Source organism: Rhineura floridana, chromosome 2 (assembly GCF_030035675.1).
Source record: "Rhineura floridana isolate rRhiFlo1 chromosome 2, rRhiFlo1.hap2, whole genome shotgun sequence".
NCBI classification, from domain to species: Eukaryota; Metazoa; Chordata; class Lepidosauria; order Squamata; family Rhineuridae; genus Rhineura; species Rhineura floridana.
The window spans coordinates 2758960-2772286 of NC_084481.1; the positions used below are offsets into that span (position 1 = coordinate 2758960).

Below are 13327 nucleotides of genomic sequence, written 5' to 3' on the forward strand. Positions count from 1 at the left end.
TATGTAAAGAAGGAGAAATTGACTTAATTTGCATACTTGATTCTGGCTGTAAAATTTAGGGTTTTGATACCTCCTCTTGTAGGGAAGATTATGTGACTCATGGAACACTGTGTTAACACAGGCAAAAGGACAGACAAAAGAAGTGAATACAGATGTCTTGTGCAACAGTGACATTTAGCTGTACTAAAATTCTGTCAAAGAGGTCTTGCACAAGATTAAAAATAAAAAATAGTCACATACCATGCATGGACATGCAACTAAACTAATCTGTTGGAGCTCTTTCTAAGCTGATCTGTTGGAGCTCTCTTCAGTTCTGCCCATGGCCAAATTAGAGTAAAGTAAGTCAACTAGAGAGAAAATTAGAAGACCCTCTCTCTGACAAGGGAAAAGAAACCCTAGAACCACCCCTTGGAAGTCACCGACACAAGTTAGGGAAGCTCCTGAAGGAGGGTACAAGAATGGAGACAGACAATGAGTGAGAACAAAGGGAAAAGGGGTGTGGCCATGGATAAATCCCTATGCCAACCCAGAAGGCCCATTCACAGTAAGTAACCAGCGTACCCTTCTCTGGCTGGCATAAGATAAAGCCAAGTTATGGGGAATGCACAAGCTAAGCTGAACTAGAGAGCCTGTAAAAGGAAAAATGTATGGTAGTATGTTCTTTTGAACCCATCTCCTGAAGGAGGCTTTGGACAAAGCGTGAAAGTTTTAAAAATGTGTCTTGCTTGGTGAATGTTGAAGCAGAGGACCACGTCGCTTTGCAAAGGCCTAGAATGTTAGCATTTGTGAACAAAACAAATGAGGTGGCCCTAGCAAAATGGGTGGTATTGCAATAAGAGTGACCAGATGTTACTTTATTATTATCCTCAATATCATCACCATCAGCATTATTATTATTGTCATGATCATCATTATCATTATCATCTGCACTTTGCCAGAGTGAAGGTCCCAGAGTGGGTTAAAACCATTTAAAATTCAATATGAAAAAGTTAAAACCAATGACAGCAAGAGGAATATGATGGGTCCTGAAAACACATATCAGGTGTCAAGGCCAGAGTAAAGAAGTGTGTGCCAGTCATTCTCCCTTAGGCGCTAAGTTTGGGGCAAAAAGAGAGAAGAACCGACTCCTGGGCTCTGTGGAAGGTAGAGTTAACTTTCAGGATAATGGAGCAATTGGTACAGAGGATCCCTGCTTTGAGGAGAATTTCCTCTTCTCCCAGGCATTTTAGCATGTGTTTTTAAATTGTTTTTTTAAAAATGTGTTTTTAAATTTGTATATTTGTTTTTAATGTTATTAATTGTTGTAAACTGCCCAGAGAGCTTCTGCTATGGGGCGGTATACAAATGCAATAAATAAATAAATAGTAATAAATAAATTAGATATTTTTGGCTACCAATAGTGCCCCTAATTCCAACTATGGATGGAAAAATCTGTCCATTTCAGTTCTCTCAGTTTCTCATTTTTCCATTGTTAAATTCAGTTCTCTACATTTCTACAGCGATCTGCGATATATTCTTTTTAAATCCTCATGAAAATTCTCCACCATTTTAGTGCAAATTTCTCCAAATAAACACATCTTTGTAGGCAGTTTTGACAAATGCAGTTTTGACACATTTTTGCAAGCCATTTCTCATCATTTCATGCCTTTTGCATGTTTTCACTTAAGTATTCATTTTCATGTACACTTTCCGCTAATATATGCATTTTTGTAAATGTTGCTTAGTTGGCAAACTGCATCCCAAAATTCTAATAAATGCGGATTTCGAAGGATGGCTATGTTTCAGGTCTCATATTGTTTCAGAAATTGCAAATTTGATAAATTCTGCTTGAAATGCGAACTGAATAGAAATTCTTACCCATCCCTAGTTCCAACACTCTGCATGCCTATGTTAGTACTAGGAAGAACTTCTTGAAAGGGAGAGGGTGCAGAGAGGCACAGTCTGTAAGAGCTCAAATAGAAGATGAAGCAGCGTTCAGAGAATGGTGTTGACAAGTCCAGGTCAGGAACTGGTGAATCACTGATGGGCTCAGGAAAGAAGCCTCCCAAATAAACCTTTTCACTTGAGAATGTGTGTTAAAAGACTTGGCTCCTAATTGATGAAGCATGGGGGAAAGAGAGACAGTTTGATATTTAAAAGGTGCTGGGTCAGAAACCCTGATCCATGCCTGCTTGACGAAATGAAAGACGTCTGATGACCCCCACTTTGATGTAGTCTATGCCATTTCCTATGCAGCCATCTAGAGAATGCCTTCCATAAATTCTATTTGTCAATGCTCTCATGGAATGCGTAATAGTAGATACTACTACAGAATAATAGCTCAGGACAAGCCCCTGACATCCACAGGGCTATTAGGACATCTATCACCTCCATGCTGGAGACTGAAAGCAATAACAGAAGTGCTGCATTTCCCTGTCACAGCAGTGGTGAAGAGGTTTACCTGGAGATAGCCAAAAGTCCACTGGAGGGCCTGGAATGTGGTGGGTTTCAGAGCCCATTCTGTGGGCTGTAATAATAATAATAATAATAATAATAATAATAAACAACTTTATTTCTACCCTGCCCTTTTTCCAATAGGACTCAGAGCAGCTTACAACTAAAAACAACACCATTAAAACATACAAAGTATACAATTAAAAATAGAATTAAACTTTGAGAAAAATTAAAACCATAAAACATACGTTAAAAACAATTTAAAATAATAAGACCATATAATGTAGTCACCAATCCTAGGACGCTTAATCCTGGTTGTTCTCTAACCCAAATGCCCGTTGAAATAAAACAGTCTTTACTTGTCACTGGAAAGACGGCAAGGAGGGAACTAATCGCACCTCACTTGGAAGAGAGTTCCATAGCCTAGGGGCGGCCACCGAAAAGGCCCTATCTCGTGTCCCCATCATATGTACTTGCGAAGGTGTGGGGAGCACAAGAAGGGCCTCACCTGAAGATCTCAAATCCCGGGCAGGTTCATGTAGGGAGATACGAATCCCGCTCAGGAAGTCTGCTGTGACATCTAGTTCTCTCTTGATGTGATGCGCCATCAGGGAGGACAGATGGTGTTTTGCCCATAAGAAGAGAAGTGATGCCTCTTAGCGAAGTAACTTGGACCTGGTTCTGCCTTGCTACTTCAAGTGCATTTTTGTTGTGATGTTATCTGTGCACATGAATAGGTGAGCTCAGTAGAGGAGGGGCTGGAAGGGTTTAATGGCAAGGAGGACTGCCCTGGGTCAGAACCAGTTCATGCTTTGGTGAGATTCTTTCTCAGGTCAGGTGCCATGGGTAACCAGTTCTAGGCGATGAGTGCCGCAGTCTTGGAGACTGGCATCCATTGTGAGGATGATTCTGCTGGGATCTTTGATGGAGACCCCTGACGAGGTTCTTGCTGTTCAGCCACCAGAGAAGGAGCGGCTTAAGATATGAAGACAACAGAATATAAAATGCCTCTTGTTGCAAATGTCCTCTTGATGTAGAAGGACAGAGCCCACTGGGGGCCCCTGGACTGGAATCTGGCCCAACGGACAATGTATTTGCACAAGATCATAATGCTTAGGACATGTGGTTAAGGCCTTGAGATTTGCCCTTTTGGACTTGAGGAGGGACAGACCTCTCAAATTTTGGCTATTCCGTCTGGGGAGGGTGACAGCATTCCCAGATAGGTGCTGATGATAGCTCCCAAGTGCTCCAAGTTATGGATCAGTTGCTGATGGCTTTTGGTGAGTTTCATGAGGAATCCATGCCACTACAGGCAGGATGAGTGGCTTGCTGGTCAAACTATGACAATGTGAATATGTGAGCATGCATGCTTTTGGAGTATTTATTTATTTATTAGATTTATATCCTGCACTTCCTCCCAGTAGGAGCCCAAAGGAGTACTTACAGCCGCTTCATTTCTCTCCAGTCTTTGTTGTACTTAGGTAAAACAAGGTTTGGTATAATGTGTCATCTGAACCAGGACTCATGGTTAAACTCTCCAGGCTAACTATAAGCCCTGTTTCACAGGTCATTGTTTGCTCCTCTTCAACCAACACTTTGATAAAATTAGATAGAAAACTTAAGGTGTATATCAATATTCACATACACTTCATTGTGACTCATCACAATACCTTTTATTGTTTTACTGAACTTGAACCTGGCAGCTCACTTCTTAATATGCAGGTGAATGAGGCTATTAAATTAAATCCTTCAACAGCAACAAAAGTTTAGTAGTAAAACTGGCAAATAAACATTCCACAAGACTACCTCTAGATAACAATAAAACAATGGTTAGACCAGCAGTACTTGGATCTAACATCCCTACCTTGAACACAATGGCCAGGATCCAAATAAATATTTTTAAGTATAACAAGGGGTTAGACTTTCCCAGATTATTAAAAAAAAACAAAACTTTTATTCTCTTTGAACAGCAGACTGCCATACTATATTACATTCTATTGTGGTCTGTTTCACAATAGATTTGTTCTGCGACAGGGAGGGCAGGTATTCAAGAAACAAGCCAAAAGGGGCCCTGTGCCAGGTAGCTAGCTGTGCAGTTCTTTGGATCCTGGCCATTAAGTGGAAGTAAGTCCTATTGATCTAATGTGTTTAGAATCAGAGAACCTCTTGGGTATATTTAAAATTACATTAAGTATGTGAACCAACTAAACAACATTATTTATCAGTCAAAAATATACTAACACTGACGAGAGTGAAGTTGTTTATTTGGAATTATATCCCATCATAACTCTAAAATGAGAACAGATTACACAAACATTTACAATTGCATATTTAAAGCAAGACTGAAATCAAGGAGAGATTAATTTTCCTCCCATCAATATCCCAATCTTAGCTGTCTCTCTATACATACACAATTATAAGCAATCCACTATTTCCTGTGGATGGTAAAAAGTCTTATAGAAGCAAAGAAAAGGAAGAGTCAGCTAGTGCATGGCATTATTTGTAGGGCTCGCAAAGGCTGGAAATAATAAGAAATGTGTGAAATAAAAGAGACGTCCAAAGCTAAAATTTTGTGCACTCACTCCTGTAAGCAGGTTGTCCTTCGAAAACTGAACATGATACATGGAACAAGGGTACCACTTTTACTTTAATGTTTTAAACTTTCTTTAATCCAATTAATTTTCTTCTGAGTTTCTATTAGAGAGTGACTGTCTGGAGTTGAACAGAGAAAATAACTAAACTTTTTGACTCCCATTTTCTAAAATGATTTTGTCATCCAAGATAATTACCTCAACCATAACCACACCTATAATGCAAGCATTGGGCTACTGTTTGGGTAGACAATCCCTGCTTTGTTCAGTTTGCTAGGAAAGTTGCCCTCTGTTCACCTGCAGTGTGATGCTTACAGGCAAGGAAGGCAAGGAGAGGCAAACCTTGGCTGTGATGGCAGTGAGGAAGTGGTGGTGGGGCAGCTGAGATGGTGGTGATGATGACGAGGGGTCAGTAAATGAGGCCTGGCAGGTGGGGTGTAACTTGCCTGAGCCTGGGGCTAGCAGGGGGGCAGGTGAGCGAGGGAGTGAGCAGCAGCACCAAGGGTATGAGGTAAGTAGGGAGGGGGCAGGGGGCATGTTTGGAGACCTGTGGAGGGGTGGGGGGAAGTTTTGGAGACCCAAGGAGTGGGTGGGGAGAAGGTCTGGAGACCAATGTGTGTGCGGGGGAGGGCTCTGGTGATCCATGTGGGGTGGGATTGGTGAGGGAGTGGGGGTAGCTAGAAGTGCCAGGCAGAGGCAGTGGGGGAGGCAGTATGGCAGAGGGGATGGAGATATGGCTAGGGGGCACCTGGCAGAGGCCTTGGGAGTGTTGTTGGGTAGAGTGTAGACAGGGTTGGTGAGCAAAGCAAGCAAGGGTGGCAGCCTCTAGTTTACACATTATTAGAAACAAAACCACTTGTTCAACACCAATGGAAGTGAAAGGAAAGGCTTTGAGATTAACTCAGTTGCCCCCGTCCAGAGAGATAGATTTGTGCAGGCAACCAACTTTTCTGCTAGTCAATCTACCATTGTACCTTGGCAAACAGATGCTGCAATGGAGAAAGCTTCTCCTCTTGAATTTCTACTATGCTCCAGCTAAAGCACATACGGGGAACCTTTGACCCTCCAGATGTTGCTGAACTACCCATCATCCCTCACCATTGGACATGCTTGCTGGGACTGATGGGCATTAGAGTTCAGCAACAGCTGGAAGGCCAAAGGTTCCCATATGTTAAAGGCACAGGAATCACTAAGGAAAAAATATGTTGGCTACTTCATTTTTTCTAACATAACTACCTTTGCTATGGCCTTTTACTAATCGATATCTGTAGCTTTGCATGCCCATCCTTAAATGCTCATATTGAAAATGTTTATCTTCTTTCAAATGCAAAATACTTATCTTGAAGAAGTGGGAGAGGTTTAGCGGTACAGATTTTGCGTGTATATATGAAAAGTCCTGTTGGATCAGACGGAATGTCCACGCAGTCTAGCCATGTGTTTCTTTTTGTGGCATTTGTGAAGCAGCTCTGACAGAACGCAGCCCAGCCAAATGCTTCTGGGAAGTCCACAAGCAGCACATGAAGGCAACAGCCCTTTCCTGCTCTTGTTCCTCACTCACCTGAACCTGTTCCATGGATGTTTCTGCAGGCCTTTTGGAGAGGAAGGGCCTGATCGCTGCTGCTGCTGGTTGTAGTAATTGTTCTTTGGTGATTTGTCCTGGATTTTTAAATACCCATTTCCCTGTTGTAATCCACCCCTGTGGCTTGTGCAAAGAGTGGTATATAAATTATCTAAATAAATTAAATAAAAAATATAGCTGTCATGACTAGTAAAACGACAACCCTAATACACACTTACCTGGGAATAAGTCCCAGTAAGCATAGTGCAACTTACTTCTGAGTAAACATGCACAGATTGAACTGTTAAGGTAGTAACCATCACCACATCTTGCAGTAGCTAATTCCATAAACTTATTATGAGTTTTATGAAGTAGTGCTTTCTTTTGTCTGTTCCAAACTGCTACCATCAATTTCACTGGGTGAGCCCAGTTCCAGTATTATGAGAAAAGGGTTTTCTCTAGCCTTTTCTTCCACACCATGCATTATTTTATTATATAAATTATATTTTAAAAATATTTAGCAAAACTGTTATTTAATCTTAGAGCATGATCGGCTCTAGCATTTTTTTCACTAATATTTAATAAACTAAATATTGCAATTTATTTTAGGCCACTGGAAAATGTCCCAGAAAAAAAATCAGGAAAACTCACATAATTAGTTGATTTTGTTCATAACTGACATGTTCTATTTTTTTAAAAAAACACCACACATGTAAATAGTATATCATAGTATTATTTTGATCTATGGGCTATGTAAGCCTTTATCTTTGGAACACAAGTAATACACCCCGGCACTTCATGTCTTATTAAGAAATTTGGATAGAACTAATCAGATGGGAAATTTAAAGAGTCACGATGAAACTAGACCTAGGATTTGGTGCTTAACAACAGCCATCAGACCAGAACTCCATACATTTCAGCATCCTGACTGTAATAGTGGCTTGATAGAGATCAGCAGCAGCTAGTCTTCAGACCTCCAGATGCTGTTGGACTCTTATCAGCCCCAGCCATGGTGAGCAATGGTGAGGGAAAACAGGAGTTGGAGTCCAATAACATCTGGAAGGTCACAGGCTGCCCCACCCCGATCTAGATACAGGATGTTTTCAATCTCATAGGGTACAAGGAAGAACTCAATTGCTAAATGCCTACTACACCGTTTAATTCATCATGGCCATCCTAAGAAATAGAATGATTGTACTGAGCATCCTAACAGCGCTGTTACTATCTTCCATAATTTCCAGAAGGTCCTGAAGTTGGCTGAATCCCTCAGCAAAGCTCCTCTTCTTAGGAGCCAGAGCAACACTGTGCTATGGGTCCCCACTTATATCTTCTTTGAAGCGTTATGGTAAGATCTGTGGATAGCACTCAAGCTATGGACATATAGATTGATTTATACTGGAGTCTTACACTATTTCCTATACTGCGTTCTTTGCACACGTTATGTCTTCTCAGTAGCTCCAACACATTGGTGGGCATGGCATGGTCATTTTCTCCTTGAAGACAAAAATAGGATTATCAGTTTTTCAAAATAAATGTAACTTCCCAAAATTATAGGCAAAAAATAATGAATCTATAGAAAAAAAGAGCCCTGTATGTATGGACTGGATTAAGCGATTGTGGCTATTTGTGGACTAATTAGAATTAATTTCACCAGATTATACATGGATGGAATATGACTGTTTAGACAGGCATTGCATGAACTACCTTAATAGCATTTTGGCCTGGATCTAGATTTACGCATTTGACATTTATTAATAAATTGTGAAAAGCACAGTCATTTGTGTTGGACAAGGTAACATTTTAAGACTGAAACCAATTCAACAGCTTCAAGTAAACCTTAATCTCAAAATTCACTTGAAAGAAGTTTTGAAAGAATTAGCTATATTTGAAAACAGTAATTTAAATGTAGTTTGTTTAGAAGCCAGAGTTTGTTTATGGGAGCTTCAATCTAAGGGCAGGTCTAATGCACTCTAAGGGCAGGTCTAATGCAGTCTGAGTGCTAGTAAAAAGGCTGTTACAGGGCACAAAAGAGAAATAACTAAAGATAGGAATTCAGAGGTAGATTATTATATTATGTTTTAAAAATGTTTTAAAGGCATTTAAAGATGTTTTAGTGTTTATCACTTGTTGTTTGCTGCCCTGGGACGAAGGGTAGGATATAAATTTAGTAACTAAATAATAATTAAAATATTATGTATAAATTGAGGTTGATGTGATGAATGACAAAAACACTGTTTAGACATGTGAACATGCATGGGGGAGGAGTGGGATCAGGTAGAAAGCCCGCCCCCCATAGCACATATTTTTGTTCATCTGCTATATGCCTATGTGCGAACTGTAGTGACAGGATCCGGCAATTGCTTGGATGGGAGAGAAGAAAATTCACACAATTAAGCTATTTCACCTGTTCATGTCCGTTCTAAGCGATGGTTGGGGGGAAAGCTTCAAGCCCATTCTATTTATTTATTTATTTGATTTATATCTCGCCCTTCCTCCCAGCAGGAGCATATATAATTCTTTATGTGGGATTGAGGTCTTCAAGTATTTATTGATATAACTTAGTGATCTTCAACCTGTTCAGACCCAAAACCAACCTGATTCCCAACCTGTAACATGGGATCCAGTTTTACATTTTATTTATACTTAGTTGGTTAACAATACACATTAAAAAAGGTAAAGGTGTCCCCGCACTTGTAGTGCGAGTCGTTTCCGACTCTTAGGGTGACATCTTGCAACGTTTACTAGGCAGACCGTTTATATGGGGTGGGATTGCCAGTTCCTTCCCCGGCCTTTCTTTACCCCCCAGCATATGCCGGGTACTCATTTTGCCGACCACGGATGGATGGAAGGCTGAGTGGACCTCGGTCCCTTTTACCGGAGATTCGACTTCCTCCTTCCGTTGGAATCGAACTCCGGCCGTGAGCAGAGCTTCGGCTGTGTTACCGCTGCTTACCACTCTGCGTCACGGAGGGTCTTACACATTATTAGTCCTAAAATGGTAATACACAAAAATTCACAATATACAGTGTCATCAAATCACCATAGCATTACTACTAAATCAAGAACAGTGGGTTTCTCCTCTCGCTTTCTATTACATTCACCACCTTTTTTCTGTCACCTTCGGATGGTGCCTTTTTTCTTTACCCCCTTTCCCTGCTACCTCTTTCTTTCTCATTTTCAGAATTCTCCTGATCCCCAATTTCCTCCGCTCACCCCTTCTTCCACCTTCTCACACATTCCAATCCTCTCTTCCTCCTGCCTTCTTTCAACTGCTGCTATTGCCCTTCCTATAGGCATTCACAGCCATTCCATCCCATTGCCATGATCCAAACAAGCTAGCATTCCCTCTCCACCCTCCTGCATGCACTCAGATCTGCTCCTGCCACACACATACAAAACTCAGCACAGCATTCTTCCTTTGTAGCTCACCAGAACACATGAGCTAAAAATCAAAGAGCTGACGTGGGGGTAGCTGAAGTGGGCACGTGGCCTGAACAGAAATCCTGAGATGAAACACTATGGGTGTATGTGAAGCAGGAGGGAAATAGAAGCAGGACAACCTCACGCATTAGAAACTTCCCAAATGTACAGAGAGACCCCTAAATGGATGCCCCTTTTCTGCCCTGTAAAGGGAACTGGTCCCCTGGGTCAAGTGCTATTGCAGGTTGTGTGGATGGGGTGAGGAGGATGTGGTGTCCCTGAAACTCCAACTCTCACATTCTGAAGCCACCAGACTCATGCCTTACTTCCTGGGTGCCCAGCTGCTGTCATGGTGAAGAACTGAGCTACCCCACTGCAGCGGATGCCTAGTTCCCAGCATACTCCTGCTTCTGGGAGAAGCGCAGAAAGACACAGAAATAGACAAGACAGTGAATAGGACATCCTTGTTCTATAGAGAGCTCCCTTACTAGAGACATAGCTACAGGAAGGTGAAGCAGGTGGATGGCCAGAAATATGTATCTAATTGAAAAAAGCTTGTGCCTTTCTCCAGCCACATTGAAGCCTTCATGTATAAAACAAGTGTCTCAACTATGTGTCCTAGCCCACGTGCCATGTGTAGTGTCAGTTTGGTCTGGACAACCTTAGCTGGAGTCCAACATGGAGGCAGGAGCTTTGCCATGACCCAACAGGCATGGCTTCATGACCCACTGGCTGAAGACTTATAAATCAAGGGAAAGGTGACTTCAGTCTTACAAAGCAAGAATACACACTGAAGATCTCCTAAATAGTAAAGGCATAACTGCTGTGTATTAATCAATCCTGAGCATGCACTCTTTGCACAAGAGCATAGGAAGCACATTGCCAAAGTCCACTGTCATTGTTTGCAACAGTCCCAACAACCAGGAGGCACATAATCTACCATCTTCCCACGCCTGACATAAATGCAATTGTACTAAAGTTACATGGCCAGAACTTTGAAAAGAAGATTGCTTACAACTGCTTATTTTTTTCTCTAAATCAGGGGTAGGGAACCTAATCCCTTCTATCTAATTTCATGTAGGTGCAGGGAGCCTGGAGAGAGAGCAAGCTTAGCAGGGTAGGGTGGGGAAAAAAAAGGGAGGCAGCCAAGCCGGATAGACTGATGGAAAGTGTATTGGGGGGGGAAACCTTCTTCAATCAGTTGGTTCAGATTTCAGGCAAAAGCAATCTGTTCCTCCCATGGGAGAGGAGGAAAGGGGAAACTGACAAAAAGGGCAGCCTAGCATCCTATTTATAAGTACATTTCATTGGGGGGGGGAATCCCATTACTTTCAAGTGAACTGATAGCAATAAATAAATAAAAATTGCAGCTTGTCAATTTGGGTCAAAACAATGTTACAGCAAATGTTGATAGTTCAAAGGGCAGCCAAGATAAAACCTTGCTTCATCAGTAGATTAGTAAACAATGTTATCAACATAAAAAGGCACACTAAAAGTATACAAAAGTTAACAACAGAAGAGAATCTGATTCTATATAAAACCCATGAAACTCACTTCAACTTTACTCCCAAGGAAGTGTTCATAGGATCACATACTGCCTAGAAGGGTTGTAAAATAAGATGGCAAAATCTAAAAAGTAGTAGAGCAGAAAGCTGGGAGAAAGTTCTTATGTAGTTTATTTATTTATTTATTGCACTTGTATACTGCCCCTTAGCCGAAGCTCTCTGGGCGGTTTACGGCAACCAAAAACATTAAAACAAATATACAATTTAAAACACATATTTTAAAAACAATTTAAAACACGATTTAAAAATTTAAAACAATTTAAAACACGTTTTCTCCTTGTTATGATGGTTTTCTATTGCAGACGTTTTTTGTTTTTAATGGGGGGAAAGTACAAATTGACATCTTCCACCTACAGGCTGCAATAATGCAGCCCAGTCTAACATTTAGGATTATTCCCTCACCTCGTAAGTTTATAGGGATTGTTCTACTGAGTGAGACTAAAGTCCATAAAGGCTTTCCCTGGTAGCAAAGTCGGATGATTCCAGAGAGGGCACAAAGGCAACAGCCCTCGCTCGTTACCAGTGGAGACAGATATTCAGAGATACACTGCCTCGGAATACAAAGATTCCATCTAGTCCCAATCATGCTACATGGATCGCCCAGAACAAGAAATAGGTAAGCCAGCTCCACGTGGCTCCGTTGGAAAGCACAGAACTCGCCGAGATTTGACTCCGGCTGTTTTTAATCACGTCTGGCGCATCAGTGCGAGATTTTCCCCGAAGAGGAGGCGACCATCTTCAGCACAACCGACCATGAAATGGAAACGGACTGCCTTCAAGTCGACCCTGACTTATGGCGACCCTTTGAATAGGGTTTTCATGGTAAGCGGCCTTCAGAGGGGGTTTACCATTACCTTCCTCTGAGGCTGAGAGGCAGTGACTAGCCCAAGGTCACCCAGTGAGCTTCAGGGCTGTGTAGGGATTCGAACCCTTGTCTCCGAGGGAGTAGTTCAACACCAGCCTTTCCCAACCAGTGTGCCTCCAGATGTTATTGGACCACAACTCCCATCAGCCTCAGCCAGCATTGCCAAGTGATTAAATGCTCAAGCTGTATGTTTTTTAGTGATTTTATCTGATTTTTATTTTACTGAATTGTATTGTATTGTATTCCTTGCTGTGAACCGCCCAGAGAGCCATAGTCTAAGGGCGGTATAGAAATGGAATGAAATAAATAAATAAAATAAAGAACGGCTGCTCTAACCACTACACCACACTGGCTCTCTTAGAACCGACCACACTCGAGGAGAAAGGAAGAGACCGGGCTGAGCACCTCCAATCGGCGCCACCTTTCTGGCTTCTTTCCTCCACGCCCACTCGATGACGCCAGCGGCCACGCCAGGAGGGAAGCGGCGGCAGAAGCAGCGACGCCGTCCCGCGATTGGCGGCTCCGCGCTTGGACGGGGGAGCCGGAAATAGGGGGATCTGCCGCGCATGCGTGCAAGCGAGCGCAGGGTGCTCCGGCTTCTTTTCCTGTTGGCTCCTCCCCCACTTCCCCAGACTGAGCATCAATCACAAGCTCCCCTCCCCCCTCTCCCTGCAAAGCCAATCCTCGCAGAGGGAGGGGGCCGCAGCTGGCAGCTCGAGCACCCTCCGCGGGCCAGGCGATCCTTCGGAGGGAGCCAAGCGCCCGCTGCCCCACCAGCCGGCCCTGGCAGGCAGAAGCGAAGGAAGCGCAGCTGCTCCCGCGGCGGCGAAGGGGCGGCTCGTGGCGCCTGCGGCGGCGCATCCCCGAGGTAGGCGAGCCTCTGCCTGTCTGTCCA

General features: G+C 42.6%; 1 protein-coding gene across 5 annotated transcripts in view; it reads left to right on the forward strand.

The window, feature by feature from the left end:
- Window positions 1-12024: 12024 nt before the first annotated feature.
- ADARB1 (adenosine deaminase RNA specific B1) overlaps window positions 12025-13327 on the forward strand; it is an 84280-nt gene continuing 82977 nt past the window's right edge. For 4 of the 5 annotated variants that reach the window (XM_061607620.1, XM_061607621.1, XM_061607618.1 and 1 more), the window contains exon 1: window positions 12025-13300. The gene's annotated coding sequence lies outside the window, so the exon portion shown is untranslated. The remainder of the gene's footprint in view (window positions 13301-13327) is intronic. The other variant, XM_061607625.1, reaches the window with a different exon arrangement.